Genomic DNA, 16,248 nt, shown 5'->3' on the forward strand with positions numbered 1-16,248 from the left:
TTATACTGGTCACTATGCCAAACTGCTCTTTTCAAGATAAAAGGTGCTGTTTTAACTTCTTCAGTTTTAAGATGGACTTTATTATTACCCCTTTTAGTTTAGATAGATGAAAGCTGGAGTGGAGGCAGGGCTAGTACTGAAACTGATAACTGTGTTAATCAAAACCACCACCAACCTCCAGAAAATGTTCTCATACCAGGCTGCTCAAAAGTGGTAAACAGACTAGTTTAAACTGCATGTTCTCTTCCTGCCACTTTGAAGTTAAAAGAATGAACAAATAATAAAATAGCTACACTAAACAGAGTTTAGAGGAGAAGAAATGAAAAGGACTGGAGTATTTGACAAAGCAGTGCCTCGGTCTTCTATTTAATTAAGAATTAGGACTATATTTTAAACAAGTATGGTTAGGGCCAAATGGAGCAGCTTGGGATCTTAACAATTCTATAAAAACAAATTCACTTCTGACTTTTTTTTCCTTTTTGGTGGTTGGCCAGTAGAGGGATCTGAACCCTTGACTTTGGTTTTATCAGCACCACACTCTAACCAACTGAATAAACAGCCAGCCCACCACTTCTTTCTTAAATAAGATATGAAAGTGCCTATTTGCCCATTCATATGAAGTTGATTCAGAGCGCATGCTATAAGATTGGCTCTAAATGTACATAAATGAAGAGCTGAATGAAATTGAATTACTAAGGCTAAGGTAACTATACATTTACGCTTTCTTTTTTTCTCCTGTATGCATGCATTTTACTCTAATTCCACTTTTCAGGTTACCCACTTTTGCAAACTGTTTAATACAGAAAAGTTTCACCACACACAAAAGTAGGAAAAGTGATATCATGAACCTTTATGTATTTGACCTTATCACCTTCAACTCATGGCCACCCTTATCTATCTATACCCCCACCTTCATTCCCACTACATTTCATATCGGATTATTTATAAGCAAGTCCGAAGCATCATTTCATTTGCAAATATTCTTTGTATCTTTAAATGATAAAGACTTTTTAGAAAATAACCACAATAGGCAGATGTTTTAATAAGGACTATTACTCAAAGCTAGGTGTGTGATTTTGAGCAAGTTATTTTATCTCTCTCTAAACCTCAAATTATTCGTCAGGTGAGATTATCTCCTGTACAAGGATTTTATGAAAATTAAATAACAATGTAAGTAAGATACCTACAGACAGTGTAGGCATTCAGGAATTATTAATTCAAGTTCCAACACTTGTTGCACCTACACCTCTTACTCTGTGAGATTATAGGAAGGATGACCAAAAAGTTTATATTTGCTGAGCCATTTAATTGTTGAAATATCCTTAAAAAAAAAAAAAAAAAAGCCAAATTAAACGTAGCTTTGTGCATTGACAGTATCATAGCCAATGAGGTTTATCTGAGGCATGATTATTGCTAATTGAAAACTGATGGATCTTGGATGTGACTGGCGCCATTGTGTACACAATAAGTACAAAATAGCCGCCGGCCTTGTTTCCACTCCAGCACCAAACCCTTCTCCCCTTCCCTTTAGGAGAAGCCTCCTGACTTCTGCAAAACAGAAACCCTTTTGCTTCTGCAAGTTCTCCACCCTGGTCGCATAGCTTTGGCATTAGCATAATGCCCCTCCTTAATGGTATCAGCCAGCCCTTGTTGCCCTATACATAAGCTCTGTCACCCCACATCTGGGGCTGTTCTCCATTTTGGGGACAGACCCTGGGCTGCCCGCCACTTTGAGTGCAGCCCGGCAGATTTTCTTTTCCTTTAATAAAGCTTGATCGGTTCCCGGCGTCTTGGCTCACTTTCTTTCAAAAACAAATAACAGCACTAAAAATGTACAACAAACAGGAAGTAAAATTAAGGAACTGTAAATGAAATATATCAAAGTTACAGGGCAGAGAAAAGTAGAGTAGAACCCGGTATTTTTTATTTTTATTTTTTGTCTTTTTCGTGACCGGTACTCAGCACCGGCCACTCCTATAAGGGATCCGAACCCGTGGCGGGAGCGTCGCTGCGCTCCCAGCGCCGCACTCGGGAGAGTGCGCCACGGGCTCGGCCCTAGAACCCACTATTTAAAAGAGAATTGATGTGAAATTAATATGAATTTATGTGAAATAAGACCATCATAGTAATTTGATATCCTTAAGATTTTTCTTTTTTTATGTGATTTCTAACTGATGTATGTGAAGGTATAATACAAAACTATTTATCTGAGCTGTAAAAGAAATATGAAAGCCTTCTGTTTTCTTTTATAGGATTTCTGGAACATTTGGCCCCCAGACTCAAATACCAATGGTATCCCTACTCATTGTCTCCTTCTTTTTGGATTTACATAATTGACTCTCTCTCATCTCTTATCCTAGAAAAGTATTTAGTAGGAGGCTGGATTTAATTTTCTAAGCATTATGTTAAATGAATTTCTTTGCCAGATAACACAATATCCTAAGATGTGCCCAGCATTATAAAGATGGATCTGATCATGATTGCCAAGATCCTAATATCTGAGTAATAATAATATCACATCGCAGCAAAGCCATCTTTTCTTTCATTTTTAAAAATATGTTTTGATGATGGGGATAAAATACAGTCACAGTGAGAGCCAGCAACTTGAATAAGTTTGTAATGAGATGATTACAAATGCTTATAGATGATTGCTATCAGGCTAATGGAGTGAAAGTTACTCCTAGGTTTGAGAGTAAAAGATAAAAGCAACATTAAGCAGATTACAATCTCAGTCATGAATATGTTCATCTAATTAGCATTTTCCCACCCTTAAATTCAAATATTAAAAATTGACACGATAGGTTTTGGTATGTACAAAATTTACTACTTTTGATAATCATTTCTCACATAAATGTGCAGCACACAATAATTTTTTCCCACACGTCATCTTCCACATTAAAAAAAATTATATTTCAAAAACTTATTTGACTACTGCTTAGAACAATATGAGCAGTGAAAAGAAGAAAACTGAAAAAAAGCAAAATCATAAATAAATAGCAAATATAAGTGGGATGATTTATACCCTTTGCCGCCAAACCCTGGGAGAATGCTCTGGGCAGGAGATAAACAAATCCTCACACCAAGGTCAAGGGTTCAGATCCCCAGTACTGGCCAGCCACCAAAAATACAAGACAAAATAAAAACAAATCTCCCTCTTCCCCCTTATACGAGTTGCCCTGACTACCTATTTGATCAACTAACATAAGGAAAAGCAGGGTTTTCAAAGCTTTGTTGGGTCTTTGAGCAGCAGATGGTAGCCTTAGAGGTCAAGTAACAGGAAATGGTCACCATTATAGTCCTTATTTCTCATGCACAAGCAAGGCCTCTGGTCACGATTAATCACTCTGCAAAATAATATAACATACTGCTTCTGTTGTGGCCAGGAATTTACATAAAATGTGTTCTATTTAGAAAAATATTTCTCTTCTTTAATATGAGTTGATTCATTCAACAAATACTATTTATCACTTAATATGTGCTAGGTATATTCCAGGTCCTAAAAAGACAATGTTCAAACAAAGCCTCTGCCCTCGGGCAGCTTATTTTCTAGTGGGCAGACAGACAACATGTATAATTTATATTAAAAGTACATAATGTAGTTTCAGCTAATGCACAGTGGGATATTCAAAACATTTGACAGGGGTATGGCCAACTTGGTATCACATCCTCTCGTACTCCCTTACATTTGCTGTCTTCCTTCCCTGCCCCACTTCCCTTTCTTGCTCACTCCAAATTCCATGACACTGAACTTCCTCATAAAGTGTTACTATATAAACTTTAGCTTGTGACTATAGTCCCACACACTCCTTCCTTTACTCCCACCTCACCCCCATCAGAACACAGGCCAGTCTTAGCCTTCTTGTGACTGGCATTATGCCTTTAGTTGGTGGACCATGGGGAGGTCTGGGAGATGCTGGAATAACAAGAGCAGGGGATGCACTCAGGATCTCGGCAGCAGCAACTTACTTACCAACATGGAAGCACAGTATTTAAATAATACAACAATTGATATAGCCATGCTAAAGTATACTAGCTGAAAATCAGCCCCGGTGCTATGAAGAAAAATAAAGCAGGCTAAGAGGACGGAGAGTGATGGAGTAACTCAGTACTCTTTCTGAGAAGTAGAGTCCTTGTGAGATTGTGTGTGGGTAGATGTGTGTGCATGTGCTCCCACATGTGTGCATGCATATATGTGGATATTTGACACAACAGTTATCTGTTGAATGACCAGAGAGCATGGGAGACACCTCTTGACCCCACACTGATGGAGAGATTTCAATGGTGACTAGAACTAGGAGTGCCAAAGCTAACCTTAGATTCTTATTTATGATGAAGCCACCCTTCATGTTGTTTTGGACTAAATAATTCATATTTTAGGATATATGTTATGACAAGTTATTGTTTCCTGTCGATTGAATTGCTGTGAAAGAGAAAGATAGATCCTAGTGCAAGACCAAAACCTCGTGTGTAGGTATTTTTTAAAGGGAGCAGAGGTTACTAGAAGGAGATCCTAGGAAGGCAGGAATGCCCTTTTTCCTGAGGTTGGTCTCTTCATGATCTGGCACATGGATAGTACCTGTGGAAGAAAAAGCATTTTTATGTACTCTTGCTTTCCTTCGCCCACCTAAGTCAGCCCTCATGATGGTTTGCTTGGACTTGCAATAGCTTTAACAACTTTGCCTCCCTTTTCCCCCTCCTCCAGCCTTTTCTCTTATAAAATCATTGTTTTATCTTTAAAAAAAACAGAGCAAATCCTTAACTCTCCTACTTAAACCTTCAGTGGAGTTTTGGATCAAAAAACTGCAGTAACACAAAAGCTTCTATCTTCTTCCTCCCATTTTCTAAAATGACCATAGCGAATTTTTAAAAGTTGATAACTCAGAAGGACAAAGCAAGCAAAAGAAACAAAAAGAGATTTTAATGGGTTTATAGAAGATGAAAATTGGATGGAAGAGTGGTAACTGATTTAGCAGGATGGAGAAAGTACCAGTTTAAGAAACAAAAATCAGATATGCTAATGGGCACCAAGTCCACAAGATGGCATTAGCCATAGGACCAAAAGTCTGTACTCAAAGTGACCGGACTCCCAATTCCCCCCTCCCATTTCACAGATCATCTCTAAAAATGAACAGACAGGGCTGGCCGGTTAGCTCAGTTGGTTAGAGTGCAGTGTTATAACCTCAAGGTCATGGGCTTGGATCTCCAGACCGGTCAGCTGCCAAAAAAATAAAAAACAGACAGCCACAGGTCTCAGACATTTGAGAAAAAACTCCAGCACAAAAAAATGGAGAAAAAGGACCTGGAGGCAATAGGGCCAATGTAGGGAAAACTTCAAAATAATTATATTATACTCATAAAGATAAGAGTTTGCATCCCCAAAAGAATAAGAGGGGTGTGTGTGTATGTATGTATATTATCTAATATACATTATATATCATATACATAAGCTTTCTTGTTAACTGATATATATTAATTATATGTAATTATATATATTTTGTATCTGTTAACAGGAAAGAACTTAATATGTATTACATATATTATATATATATATATCAGTTAACAAGAAAGAGCTTGTGGAAACCAAAAAAAATCTCACAGAAAGAATAAAAAGCAGAGATAGAAAAGAGGAGAAAAATTTTAAAAGAATCAATTCAGCAGGTTTAATTAATACGAGGTCTGGAAAGAGAGAAGAGAGAAAAGGGAGGAAAGATATCTATCAAAGAAATAATTCAAAAACATTACCAAGAACAGAAAGACATGTCTCCCTCATGTGCCCAAAAGTATGAATGAAAGCACACAATGAACATATTGCGAACGTCAGTATTCCGGGCCCACAGAGAAGATCTAAAAAGCACTCACAGTAATGAGGGGGGTGGGCCATGGCAGAACAAAGGTTTCATCCACTATGATTGGAAGTCAATATCTAAAATTAATAAGTCAAAAAATTACTCTGTAAGAACATTGTTCAGAAATATGGCTGTAAGTTCAGGTAAACAGGTAGGAGAGTTGCCTGGTAGACAACTGGAGAATTGAGATAGGTAGAGCAGGGAACTCCTTATAAAGCCTCTTAGTACTATGTCTCTTTAAAACTATAATCATGTATTACTTTGGAAAAAAAAAATGCTATTATCAAAAAGCCTTTCTAGCTTCCCTGTTCCCTACATAAGAAGACTTAAAATCTGTGTGTGTGTGTGTGTGTGTGTGTGTGTGTGTCTGGCCAATAAGGGGATCTAAACCCCTTGACCTTGGTGTTATCAACACAGGTCTCTAACCAACTGAGCCAACCAGCTAGCCAAGGCTTAAAATCTTGCTCTTCAAGAAAATTATATTAAGTGAAATAAGCCAGGCACAGGAAGAGAAATACCGCATGTTCTCAATTATTTGTGGGAGCTAATAAAAATAAATAAATAAACAAACAAATTAACCGGGTGTGGGGGAAGAAAACAACAATCACAACAATTCTTAGAACTTGTTTTTTTTTTTAGACCAACAGATTTTAATATAACAAAGTATATTATAACAAAGTTCGTTCATGTTGATTTAGATTCAGCATTGTAACTTACCAAGTCTTGATGTAGTATGAAAAAAGAATTTCTAAAAATGTTATTAAAATATTCCTCTATTTCCCAATTACATGTTTGTGTGAGGCTAGATATTTTTTCATATACTTCAACCTAAACAATAGAATGCAGAAGCAAATAGGAGAATACAGCTGTCTTCTGTTAAGTTAGATAGTAAAGAGATTTGGAACAATAAAAACAATGCCACTTTTCTCACTAATTTTGTTTTTAAAAGTAACTTTCACAAAATATTAACATGAAATTAGGTTATTATTACTTTAAATGAATTAATAAATATTGTAAAACTTTTTCAGTCATTTAAAATTTCTAATATGGTAAATATTGACAGATATAACACATAGAAATATATTTTGAGGTCCTCAATAATGTTCGAGTGTAAAGAGGTCTTCTACCGAAAGTGTTAGGAACCTTTTATACAGAGAATTTGGAAGGCACTAAATTTTTGTTCTGGATACTTTGTCTCAGACATATGAACATTTATTTTGTGGGAGGAAGAAGATCAGCAAAAATGTACCACTAACTCACAACAATTTAAGTAAAAACTCCCATGTCTCGTTAAAAAAAATTAGGCACCCTAAATTCAACAGAGCTTAATTGAGGAAAGAATGATTTGCGAATCAGGCAGCCCCAGAACCAGAACAGGTTCAGAAAGACTCCACCAAGGCAACATGGTAGAATGACATTTATGGAGAGAAAAAGGGCAGTGACATCCAGAAAATGGAAGTGAGGTACAGAAACAGCTCAGTGGATTACAACTCAGACTGCGTTATGTGAACCTGGTTTGCACAGTTGGTTGCCCGTGATGGACTAAAGCTTGGCTGCTGTGAGTGGCTGAGACTCAGCTATATGTTACAAAAGCATACTCCTAAGTTAGGTTTTTCAGTTGTTTACATCCAAGGTTAGGTTGCAGTCCCTTACCTAAGGACATGTGTATGGAAGCCTACTCAGGCCAATTTTAGTTTGATTTAACAATCTGAAGTTCTGTTGTCTTGTACACGTGAAAACATAATAGGTATGGGTTGGATAAGATATGTCTTAGGATGTTAAAACCTAGGGATGGATGAGGAGATGTCATCTTTTGATCCAAATAGCTCATGTTTAGGATAAAAAGTTAAAATTTAAATCAAAGAATTGTCTGAAGTTCTTCAATTGGCTGGTGCCATAGCTTGTTTGTGAAACTGGATCTCATTGCTCCTAATTTGATGCTTATGAATCAGTACTAGAGGCTGGTAGTTGTAATTCCAGGCTGAGACTCAGAAAAGAAGTTAGGTTAAATGTGAAGGTTTTGGATGTATCCATGGGTACACAGAATAATCCAACTTATGAGAATCAATGAGAGGACAGTAGAAAGCCAAAGTGGGGCAAAAAGAGCATAGGATGGAACTGTGGTTAATGCTCACTGAGAGTAATTTAAGAAATAGAAAGCCAGGAGAAGAGTGTGCTAATTTTTGAATACCCACAATGTTGTACGCACTACACTAAGCTTTTAACATAATTTAACACACTCTATCATCATAACAACTGTATGAAGTAGGTATTTCCTCCATTTGCCAACCAGAACATGAAGGTCCAGGCTGGTGAAATATCCTTCCAGGATCCCACAAACAGAAAATATCAAAGATGGAATTTGAATTTAGATCTTTCTTATTCTGATTCCTTTCTCCTTCAAGGAACTTGCTTTCACCTCTGATTTTAAATTGTGCTAGTCTCTTCCCTAGTCTCTCATGGGGTGGGGAAAGGATAGAAATGCATGGATGTGTAGTCAGCTTTTATATCCATCCGTAGTCAGAAAACATTTTATTTTTGCTTTATGGATCACGCATTACAAGCACAGCGGGAGAAACGACAAATGTGTTTTTCTTTAATAAAGAAACCCAGTTGTTCTAAATGTTCTCATTGCTTGACCTATTAGCACAGGAATAGTTAAATGCCACTAAGCAATAATCTATGCTCCTGCATTACATATAATAAAAACCATGCAAGTTTACAGCTGGAAAGTTGTGCTCCCCTTGGTTTCACAGCTGACACTTGGAACCCCACAATTTCCACTCTACCTCTAAATCATGTTATATGTCAGAGTACAGAAGTTAGATAATATATTTCAAATTATAATTTAGCATTTGAAAAGTACCAAAAACCTAAAAGTCAGGAAGCCCAAGGAGTCTATTTAAATGGGATGAAATTTTACCGTGAAATTTAAGCCAGTCTCTCAAGAGTTGAACCACCTAAGGCAGAGTTCAAACAAAGGCTGAAGCCATGGAGGTTTGTTGGGGAAATTGACTAACTGGGTCTCCCCAGAGGTGTGAAGTCATCAGGCCAAGGTAATGCTTCCCAGAGGTGTAACAACTGTGTTGGGGTGATAAAGGGGGATTGGGGGGGCACGGAAATGAGCGGTACTTTACAGGTCGGCCCTGGGGATTAGGTTGGCTACTACCCGGCGTGCAATAAAATTCTTGACCTCTAATCATATACCCCAACATCACACTTTGTGCGACATGTTGAAAGCATCGCTTCCAGTTTATTCGACTTTTCGAGTTGTAAAGAAGTTCACAGAAGATCTTGTTAAGACCCGCTTAAGCTGGAGGAGGCAGAAAGGCAGCGACTGCGAGGAGGGAGAAGTCAAGACGTCTGGAAAGAATTACCCAGTCCTGGCTTCGAGCAGCGCATTGAACCGGGGACTGGAACCAGCCCCAGCCAAAGACTTTTCTCCCGATTCTGCGCTTTCCGGGTTCTGCTGCGTCTTCACCAGGCTTTTGGTCAGTTTTGGAAACTGCCCGCCACCGACTCTCCGGGACCACACAGACAGGCTGAGTACGACTTTATGATCAAGAGCTGAACAAGGTACGTTACACTGGCGCGTTGTGGTGCACAATGAAGGTCCTCAAATGGGCCGGGGAGAGGGAAGATGTTATCCATGTAAGTGTTTAAAAAAAAAAAAAATTGAGTCAGTTTGGGTAGAAAAGTTTGAGGTCTGAACATTTCCAACAGGCTGAAAATCAGGGACTATTTTAGATCCCGGTCAGGTTTAGTCTTTTCCCATCCCTGCGGCTCTCGCCAGCAATCTGCTGTCTTTCTGCGGACACAGGTAACCTCCCTGTAGCACTGGTTAAGACAGGGCCAGCCGGTGGCTCACTTGGGAGAGTGTGGTGCTGATAACACCAAGTCAAGGGTTAAGATCCCCTTACCAGTCATCTTATAAGATGACTTGTTAAGACAAGTAAACAGATGTGATGTTGATGGGGGGAGGGGAGAGAGGGAGAGAAAAACGAGGAATTGGTAAAGGGACACAAAAATCAACTACATTGTATATTGATAAATTAAAATAAAAGAAAAATAAAGAAAATAGTTTTAGCAAAAAAAAAAAAAATCTTGTTCTTTGAAATCAGGCCTCACCTACCTTCTGATCTCATCTATCAACCCTCTCTCCCCAGCTTCACATATGCTGCACTCCAATCACTCATTCCTTTAAGGACACATATTGAGCACCTACTGTGTGCTATGGGTATAGAAAGGTAAGAAATCTGTCCCATCCTCAATGAACTCTCTAATGGCAGGAACAGATGCATAAAAAGTGAATACGCTTCAGTGAATTTGATGCTGAAATAAAAGTATGAACAATGACCAGTTCTATGGGAATCCAAAAGAAAGAGCAACATTTTACCCAAGTTCGTCTCTCACTCCTATCTCCATGCTGTTGATAACACTGGCTTGTTTGTTTGGTTTTTGTGTGAGTGGCTGTACAGAAGGACAACACGAAACTTTCTCTTACCAGTTCTGCCCTCTCTCTCCTCTCAGAAACAAAGGCTTTTTCTTCTTTGCTCCGGAATCATTTTGCTCATTATACTGTGATTCTATTTCAGTCAGTAAGCATTATAGGATAGTAATTTAGAACTCCACCTCCAGGGTCCTAAAGACTCTGGCACTTCCTGGATATGTAACAGGGCAGGTTACATATCCATTCAGCCTTCAGTTACTTCGTTTCCTAGACAGGGACAGTAGGACCACTGATATAATAGGATTATATTGAGGATTATGTGAGATAATGCATTTAAAGTGCTTCAAACATAGTATTTGCTATGATCATGTCTGTCTCCCCCAATGGATACGTTCCTGAAGAGGACAGAGACTGTGTGTGACTCGACTCGTTATCACTGTCTCTAGCCTACAGCCTGACACCTCCAAGTACGTTTGCTATGTTGTTACAGGAGGAAAGAAAAGGCAATTCAAGAAGATTTAATGAAGACTATGGGACCTGAATTGAGGTTACAGGATGGATAACATCTAGCCAGGTGGTGGGAATGGCCAGTGCAAAAAGTATATCATTGGGAAAGAGCAGGTGGGAACCAGTGAGGCTATCAGCATGACTACAGAGAAGGGATGTTGCGGGGTTAATGGGAGATAAGGTTGGCATGTGGGATGAAGTTGTGAGCATGAAAACTGGCAGAGGTGTTTCTACCTGAGGTGGTAATCAGAAACTCTGTAGCTCTTGTGCAAGAATAACATGACAATACCAATACTTGAGGAAGATTAGTGTGCAAGTTAGCAGGATGCAAAACTGAATTCCCGGCCTGTTTCCTTACTGAAGTCTGCACACTGGATTAATCACTACAGTCGGCATGGAGCTAAGTGAAGACTATGCACCTGAGAAGTTGTGGCAATGAAAGGAAAAAGATAAGGCAATGGCTATCTAGAAAGAGCAGCGGATTCAAGCAAAGACAGGAAAGCAGGTTTGGAAGAAAACTGAAAGAGCAATATTCATTATTTTAATTCAACAAATATTTATTGAGCCTCTATTACATGCAAAGCACTGCTAAGTAGTGCAGAGAATATAGAGTCCTCTCTTTTCAACTACAGGGAATAATACAGGTACATAAATCTCCATGTGCAAGATGGAGAACATGACAATGCTGCAAGAGAGAGAATGTGAATGAAGAAGAGAACATTCTAGACCAGTGTTTCTCAAACTTTTTGGTCTCAGGACCCCTCTACACTCTTAAAAATTATTGAGGATCCCACAGAGCTTTTGTTTATGTGTGTATGTCTAACAATACTTACATATTAGAAAAATAAAATTTAAAAATTTAAATACATATTTACCCCTTTTAAGTAACCATATTAAACCCATTTCATGTTAACATGAATAACATTTTATGAAGAATATATTTTCTGAAACAAAGAAAAAATAGGTAATAAGAAGAATTGTTCTGTTTTATGTATTTGCAAATCTCCTAAATGTCTGGCATATTGCATTAGTTCATTTCTGTTGCTTAAAACAAACTACCTGGAACTGGGTAATTTATGAGAAAATGAAATTTCTGCCATAACTCATCATAGACTATTGCAAGTAGCCATGCAGCTTCCTTAATGCTTTTCTGCTTAGAAATTTCGTCTGCCAAATACCCTGGGTAAGCACCTTGAAGTTCCAAGTTCCATAAAACTTTTGGGCATGAACAGAATGCAGCCATGTTCTTTGCCATTTCATAGCAAGGGTGATATCTGCCCCATTTTCCAATAAGTCCCTTTTCATTTACATCTGAGATCTTCTCAGAATGGCCTTTACTGTCCATATTTCTATCAGCATTCTGCTCACCGCCATTTAACCAGTCTCTAAACCATTTTAAACATTCCCTGGTTTTCTTGCCTTCTAAACTCCCACCAGCATCTAGACTTTTTCTAGCTTGCTCCTTCAAATTCTTCCAGCTTCAACACACAGTTCCAAAGCTGTTTCCACATTTTCAAGTGTCTGTTATAAGCAACACCCCACTTCTCTGGTACCAATTTCTGTATTAGTCCATTTCTGTTGCTTATAACAAAATACCTGGAACTGGGTAATTTATGAGAAAGAATTTACTGCTTACAGTTTCCAAAGCTGGGAAGTCCAAAGGAACACATCTAGTGAGGGTGTTCCTTAGCAGTAACACAGGAGTCTCACATGGGAGAAAGTGGTGCAGAGAGAGAGAAACTCTCATGTGCTCCCCTTTTAAAGCCCTCAGAATCACACACATGACCAAAATTATTAATCCATCCTTAGGATATGGTCCTCAGAATCTAATCACCTCTTCAAGGCCCCACCTTTCAATGATCATACTAGGATTTCCCACCCTCTTAAAATTGTGACAGTTGAGGACAAGTTTTGGGAGCACATTCAATCTAAGGCACATATAGAAGAAACCTGGCTTCTCATAGCTGTCTCTGCATTCAATCTATTGTGATATGTTGTTTTGATCTAAGTATTTGAAGAAAATCTGGCCATGTACGGAGTACGAAAAGGGAGGAATTTTCAGACTCCTTGAATGGGTATTGGGGACCCCCAGGGACCTTGGTCCACATTTTGAGAATCCATTTGCTTGACTATAATCAGTTATTTAACTCTCCAGTAGGATCTAGTTGTCCCTTCCAAACACCAGTGAGAATTAATAGAAAGGGCATGGAACACTTGTCAGTTATTTTTTTTAAATGATTCCTAAAAAGAAAAAAAAAAAAATGTACTGCAAGCACATGGTTCAAAAGGTATATGTGAAAAGAAGACCTCCCTTCTACACCTGTCCCTCAGCCACCCAGATTTCCTGCAGGAGACAACCAGCATTACCACTTTGTCTTTCCTGCCAGAAATAGTCTATATCTAAGAGTATGCATGTGGCATACAACAGACTATTTTGCACTTTGCTTTTCTTCAATTAACAATATATATTAGAGATTTGTTACATATAAAAAGCATGCATTCTTTTGTAATGCTGCTTCTCGTGGACATAGCATAATTGCTTAATCTGTTATCACAAAAATGCTGCAAACATACCCTTGTTCATGCATCTTTATGTATATACATACACATTATACCACTTCCTAAATTATTAGAAACAGAATTGTTGGGTCAAAGGGATATGCAGTTTACATTTTGATAGCTACTGCCTGTTAGGAAAATGGTCAGAGTCCCTCAGATGTTCAGAATCTTGCCAAGTATTTGATGTAAATAAGCACGTGCCCAGGTGTTCCTTGGTTATTGTCTAATGTAATTGTGCATGTGCACCCAGGTGTCCTGGGTTAGACTTAAGTATAAAGGATGAGTGGCTCTGATCCATAGGACCCCCTGCCCTGGTCTGCTGCTGGAGGGTGCTGTAAGCTTCCGCTGCTGCAAGCTGCTGCTGAGGACTGAGCAAGTGTCATCTGCCAACGGCTCCCGGGATCTTTCCCAATTACCTAGTATGGACCTAGTATAGAGGGGTCTGGTGATCCAGCCTGGCATGTGAGGGGTCTGGTGACCAAGTCTGTGCAATGGGTTTGAAGGGTTTGAGCCCTAACTCGACAATTGGCATAGTTGCATAACTTTACAATTTGCATAGTCATGGCAGGATTCTGGGCAGGTAAAAGAGCCTGGCAAGTGGCATCACAAACAGGATGCAAAGAAGGTAAAGAAGCAGAAGTCCCCTTGGGAGGGGGAGGAAATGTGGCTACCCTTGGGTATGTGGTGCCTGGTGGCTGCTTTCCTGTTAACTGGGGTCTGGCTATTGCTCACTGTACTGTGAGCCAACAAGGACCAGAAACACCATGAAGCGGCATGGTGTCAAGACTTGCAGCAGAAAGAAGACAGGTTGGAAGTGCAGATACATGCCCTGGTGGCTGAAGTACAGCAACAGATCACTCCTGCTTCCAACATTGGGACAATGACAAACCCAATGGTGAGTTGGGGGAGACTGTGCATCTCCTGGAACGACCTGCTTATCAGAAAGTGAAGCACAAGCAGCTTATGGGACTGGGCGGACCAGCAGGCAACCCACAGGTGACCCAATTCACTACCTTATGTCCTGTATACCCAGGTCAAATTGGTGGGCTTGGGGAAACAGTAAAGCAGCAGAAACAGGGAGCCCCTGGCTGCTGCAGCTACGGGACCTAGGGGTGGATGGTGTAACATGCTCTGGAGATGATGCAGTAAATGCATGTCGTGTTTGTCCGAAGGCAAATGGCTCAGAGGGTGCCACTTAAACCCAATGGCTCAATGGGTGCCATATAAACCCAAGAAAAGAGTGCCACATGCAGATGGGGAGACAACCCAAGGTCAGGTGCCCCTGCAGAATTTCAAGTATGTCTTCAGCTGGTGAAAAGGCGGAAAAGTTAGCCTCTGTTACTATGAGCCTGTCTCTGTGGCAGGATAGCTGCAGATATGCACAGGGGCAGGGCAGCTACTCCTTGATGGAATGGGCAAATGCAACTGTTCGAACTGTGTGGGCAAACACTGCAGAACTGCCTGAGACTGTGAGTGAATAGCCAGTGAAAGCCAAGCTGATTCAAGTGGCTCAAGAGCCAGGGATGGGGCAGCTAGATGCTAATAGCCAAAACAATGAGAAAAGGCCCTGAGGGCATTTCAGAAGTTTGGAAGAGTGCCCCTCCCTTCCTAGACCCTGAGGCCTAGGAGAACTGAGTTTTTCAAGAGGGCAGACCTAAGGCCTAGGAGAACTGGGTTTTTCAAGAGGGCAGACCTGAGGCATCGCTGCTCTCAGGAAACTGCTCCCCGCACTCCAGCTGGTCTGGCTGGAGCATCCCTGCTTCAGGTGGCCCCAAGTGTGGTTCATGCAGCAGCTCTGGAGAGCATAAAGCCGGCTGTGTTATGTTAAAGCTGCAGGCTGGTGGAACTTGAGAGCAGTGGAGGCATGGCAGCCTCCACCCAGATTTTTGAAGATGTATGAAAAAGCCAGGGGACTCAGACCTGCTGCAGGGTGGAGCCACTGCAGAGGTCATCTAAGGAGCACTGTGGAGCAGAAATGTGGAGTCAGAGCCCCCACAGAAAGCCCCCACTGGGGAAATGTCTAGTGGAGCAAGAATGGCAGGACTGCCCCCAGGAGCCCAGAACTGTGGGGCTGCTGGCAGCATGAAACAACAGCTTGGAAAAGCCCAGGCACCAGGGCAGCTCAATGGGTTGCACCTGATGGAGCTGCAGGAGCCAGGCTGCCCAATACTTTGGGGGTCCAGATGCCCCACTGTGCTTAATGTTTGCACTGTTTGGGTTTCAGATTTGTTTGGGGCCTGTTTTTCCTTTCTATTCCTCCCTTTTGGAATGGGAATATGTACCCAGTGTCTGTCCCACTGTATCTTTTTTTTTTTTCTTAAAGATGACCGGTAAGGGGATCTTAACCCTTGACTTGTTGTCAGCACCACGCTCAGCCAGTGAGCAAACCGGCCATCCGTATATGGGATCCGAACCTGGGGCCTTGGTGTTATCAGCACCGCACTCTCCCGAGTGAGCCACGGGCCGGCCCTGTCCCACTGTATCTTGAAAGTAGATAAACTTGGTTTTGATTTCTACAGGTTCACAACTGAAAGGAGTTTTGCCTTTAGTCTCAGACAAGACTTTGGACTTTTTAGTTGGTGCTGACTGTTGGGATGGAATGTGTAATATGTGAATGTAAGGGTCATTTATCCTCGCTAAGGGAACATTGTGGAAGATTCTGAACGTGTACATTGTACAGCGAGGGACCCTGAAGGGGTGGATTGTTGGGAAAATATAGGTAAATGGTCAGGGCCCCTCAGATGTTCAGAATCTTGACAAGCATTTGATGTAAATATGCACATGCATCCAGCCTTTATTGTCTAGTGTAATTGCGCATGTGCACCCAGGTGTCCTGGGTTATGGACTTAAGTATAAAGGACAAGTGGCTCTGATCCACAGTGCTCC

General features: G+C 40.4%; 1 pseudogene; it reads left to right on the plus strand.

Moving 5' to 3' along the window:
• Nucleotides 1-1,356: 1,356 nt before the first annotated feature.
• LOC134374143 (U4 spliceosomal RNA) lies at nucleotides 1,357-1,436 on the plus strand (annotated as a pseudogene).
• The last annotated feature ends 14,812 nt before the right edge of the window (nucleotides 1,437-16,248 follow it).

The sequence above is a fragment of the Cynocephalus volans genome, chromosome 3 (genome assembly GCF_027409185.1).
Source record: "Cynocephalus volans isolate mCynVol1 chromosome 3, mCynVol1.pri, whole genome shotgun sequence".
Lineage (NCBI taxonomy): Eukaryota > Metazoa > Chordata > Mammalia > Dermoptera > Cynocephalidae > Cynocephalus > Cynocephalus volans.